A 5,000-nucleotide genomic window follows, 5' to 3' on the forward strand; every position below is an offset into this window, starting at 1 on the left:
GTCCCTCCCTGGGTGATCGATCAGATCAATGAAGAGCTCCGTCACACCTGCTCTGGTCTGCCCAACGTCCACTTAGTCCCCCACAGCTCTATAAGACCATGGCACCTGCATGACGGTCTCCACCTCAACCAGGATGGAGTCAGGATTTTTGCTAAATCTATTAAGGATGTTGCCCTTGGACGCTTCCCAACAACTGGCTACAGAGGAACTAAAAGACATCAGATGAGACTGCAGCCGTTTGATCCATCTGGAACTTCATCTCACTCCAGACCTCCACAAGACCTCCAGAGACAGCCCCTGACTTCAAGAGTGTCTCACAGACAACAAGAGAGACAACTCTACGCCGAAGCCCCACCCCGGCCCCGTCCACCTGTGCCGTCCCAGCAGAGGCGGAGCTACGCCCAGGTAGTGTCCCAGCAGCCCTCCTCATCAGCTCAGGAACTCTCCTCCAGTGATGTGGGGGAAATTAAACAACTGCTGCATCTCCTCTGCAACAAAATGCTCAACTAACATGCACAAAATCAATTTATACCACAGCTGATGACATCATCTATATAATTGGTTAATTAACATTCACAACACATTGATTTTTACCATTGTGATTTATTTATTTATCTATTTATTCATTCATTCTTTAATTCATTTTTGAATCCTTATTCGTACTTAAGATTTATTTATAACTTAATGGGTTTTACTTCTGTTATACTTGCCCTACTATTACTATTACCTGTTTTCCTTATTTTATTTTACTCTCAATTTATTTATATTTTATTATTACTATTTTTATTTATTTATTGTAAGAGGTTTTTAGTTTTGCCTTCAGATAAACAGCGGTACTTTAATCTCTGAAAAATGTTAAATCTTAGCTTTTGGAATATCCAGGGTTTGTGCTCTAAAACATTTGGATTGAAAAGCACAAACACAGAATTCTTGAATAGCATCACAAATGTTGACATATTGATCCTTATAGAAACCTGGTGTAGATCTGATGTGTCCACTCAGTGTCCAGCAGGTTACTCTGAGATCATACTGCCCTCCGACAAACTCAACTCAGTACATCGTGGCAGAGATTCTGGAGGATTAGTTATGTGGATAAAAAATTATCTTGCCCCTTTTACATCTCCAGTACAGCAAGGCAAAAATCGCATATGGTTAAAACTGGATAAAAGCTTTGGAATTCTGGACAAAGACCTTTTTATCTGTGGAATTTATATCCCCCCATTAGATTCTCCATATTACGACAACGAGATATTTCACACTTTACAGGGAGAAATTCACCAATACCAAACCCAGGGGAAAATTTTGTTATGTGGAGATTTAAATGCTCGTACTGGTTTAGAACAAGATTACATTGATAATTCAGGAGATAAACATCTGTTCACACAAATGCCCCGCGATCTCTTTAATTCCCTGCCCAGAAGAAATAACCAGGATACTGGAGTCAATAGACATGGGAAGGAGGTAGCCCGTCTCTGTCAAACCTTAGGTCTTTATATCCTGAACGGTAGAATCAAAGGAGATCCCAGTGGTCACTTTACCTACAGCTCAAATCTCGGGAACAGTGTTGTAGATTATGCCCTATCAAATCTAAGCCCCTCCAATTTCAGAGCATTTACTATCAAAGTCCAGTGTCCCCTGTCTGATCACAGCCAGATCAATGTTTCCATTAAAGGTGAAAACATCAGACCAAGAGAAATGCATAGAGAGCCGATTCATTTATATAAACTCAACACACCATATAGATGGACTCATAGCACTGCTGAAACATATATTAATGTATTAAAGTCAAGTCAAATAGTCAATTCCATAACAATGTTTAGTATTTCAATATATGATAATAACCGGAAGGGAATTGATTTAGCAATTAAACATATTAATGTCCTTTTTGAAAATATAGCAAAAACAGCTCATTTAAATAAATTGACACCATATAAACACAAAAACTCTACAAAACAAAAACCTTCTGAAAAATGGTTTGACCATGACTGTAAAAGAATCAGACAAGAGCTAAGATTAATTTCAAACCAAAAACACAAAGATCCAGTCAATTCTGAGTTACGCTTAAAACACTCAGACCTTCTGAAACAGTACAAACACACACTGAGACGGAAGAAACTGGATTATTATAACAACACGCTTCAGAAGATTGAACACACAGTTGATCAGGGCCAGTTCTGGAGTATGTGGAACAGTTTAAATGCTACAAAGCCACACGAATTAGCCATACAAGATGGTCAGATTTGGAAATATTACTTTGAGAACATCTATACCAACCAAACTGACCCTTTAAATAATCCCAACCAATTAAAAATCCTTGAAAAATGAAATGCTCTTGAGTCATGCATCAAAAACAACCAAAATCCACTAGATTACCCAATAACCCCACAAGAACTCAGCGGAAAACTGAAATCCCTCAAATCTAATAAATCCTGTGGCCCCGACAACATAAAGTATGAGATGCTCAGAAACAGCTCTCCTGAACTTCAGAACGCTTTGCTCAAACTGTTCAACTTGATTCTGACTTCAGGTGTTTTTCCAGAGGTCTGGAATACAGGGCTCATCTCTCCCATCTTTAAAAGTGGAGATAAAACAGATCCTAATAACTACAGAGGAATCTGTGTAACCAGCTGTTTGGGAAAAGTATTTTGTTCTATAATCAACTCTCGGATTTCATCTTTCTTAAAGCAGCACAATGTCATCAGTAAATCTCAAATTGGCTTTCTCCCCAAACATCGAACCACTGATCATATTCACACACTACACACATTAATAAACCAACACGTACACCAAAAGAAAGACGGAAAAATATTTGCTTGCTTCGTCGATTTCAGGAAGGCTTTTGATTCCATTTGGCATAAAGGATTGTTTTATAAAATCATTCAAAGTGGTATTGGGGGAAAAACATATGACTTAATTAAAAACATGTATAACAAAAATAAATGTGCAGTAAAAATTGGTCAACAAAGAACAGAATATTTTTCCCAACAGCGAGGGGTCAGACAGGGCTGCTGCCTCAGCCCGACTCTATTTAACATTTACATTACAGTTTTTTTTATTTGCTTTGGTACTATTTTCACTAGTAAGGTGTACATTTTCAAAACTCTTAGTACAAAAATCTAAACTGATCACACTTGTAACACAGCTAGTCATTCTTTCAAAACCTGATGTAATGCTTTCATTCAGTGGCACATATCTTCAGTCCACATAATCATTGTTTCAAACACAAGATTATTGTAATATGTAATGAGAACATTTGGTTTAATCACTGAAACACAACAGTATGATCTTCTGTCAGTTTAGTACTTTTAACAATCAGTTCATCCAACAGCAAACAATGCAAGATACATGTTTCAAATCACCCTTGTTGCTGAATTATCTACAGTAACACAGGCTACAGATGCCACATAAGATTAGAAAATACGCTTACATTACCTAATTTGTGTTATTTAATCTATAATGTTTGTAATAGTATCTATCTATTGAGTGTGTTATCAAAAGGTGTGATGAAGTTACGACACAGCCATGAGGTTCTGGGCTATAGAACAGAGTTTGCTGCCAATACAGTAAATGCTCTCACTGTACCATATGACTGAATCTACTGTAGTTGAGCTTTATAAGGGTGAGTTACAGTAATGTGTCTCTACCATGGTAATCTGTTTACAGTATCAAATGCATACATACTGTAATGTAAAATGCTGTATTTGATGCCATCTGTCTCCCTTCTTCTGATGCATTTCTGATCAGTCTGATGTTATATTGTCATTGACTATTTCCTTTCCTTTATACTCTACTCTGCTCTGTTCACTCACTCACACACACACACACACACACACTCACACACACATGTCTGGTTCACTATCTTTCTGGGTATAAGCAGGCATAATGGTTACAAACTGTATATTCTCTCCCCTTACACTAACCCTACCCATAAACCTATCAATCACACAAAACTTTCTAAATTTTTACATTACAGTAAAAAAAAAAAAGTCCCCGCAAGGACAAGTAATTAGGATACTGCCATCTTTATAGGGACATCTTGTCCCCATAATGTAGAGTTTACCAGGCCACACACGCGCACGCACTTTGAACATAGTAGTTATAATCTAAGATCAATTGCTTATAATGTAAAAATAATTAATTACATATGGTTATCTATATCGGAAATTGCAAACAAAGTAGAAACTATGTATATAGAATCAATATCTAAAAGAAATCTATAGGTGAACCAAATGATTAATTGATTAACCATTAAGATCTGTTGGATTAAATAATAGACAAATGTATTAAACTGAACGTGAAGAGATGAAAATCAAAAGTTTCATAGAAAGAGCTTTATGAAAGGCAGTTACTGTGAATGAAACATTTATATAGATGAAACAGTTATTTTTTGTGGTGAAAAGGATACTTTGTAGTTTTGTGTATTGTACTAACACAATTGAAAATATGCTTAAATGTTTGATAAAAGTGCACTTTTGATGATCTGTTGTGATATTAGTACCATGAGTTTTGAAAATGCACACCTTGCTTGTGAAAATAGTACCAAAGCGAATAAAAAAAACTGTAATGAACTGGCAGATCGACTGGACCAATCAGAGAGTCCAGGACTACAACTGTTCGACACACAAGTCAAATATTTACTGTATGCAGACGACTTACTAATTCTGTCTAAAACACCAGAAGGTCTCCAGAACAATCTAGACATCTTAACTAAATACTGCCAGGACTGGTCCTTAGAAGTCAACTTCCAAAAATCCAAGGTCATGATATTCCAGAAGAAACCCAGAAATCTGGAACATAAACATACATTTTCAGTAAACAACACCACAATTCAACACACTTTACATTATAATTATCTTGGTCTGGTTTTAACACCCACTGGAAACTTTAAATTAGCAATTCAAACATTACTTGCAAAAGCCCGCAGAGCCCTGCACGCCATACGCATGAAATTATTTAAAATAAACATCCCCATTAGAATCTGGACAAAGATCTTTGATAGC

The sequence above is a fragment of the Gobio gobio genome (assembly GCF_949357685.1).
Source record: "Gobio gobio genome assembly, chromosome: 3".
NCBI classification, from domain to species: Eukaryota; Metazoa; Chordata; class Actinopteri; order Cypriniformes; family Gobionidae; genus Gobio; species Gobio gobio.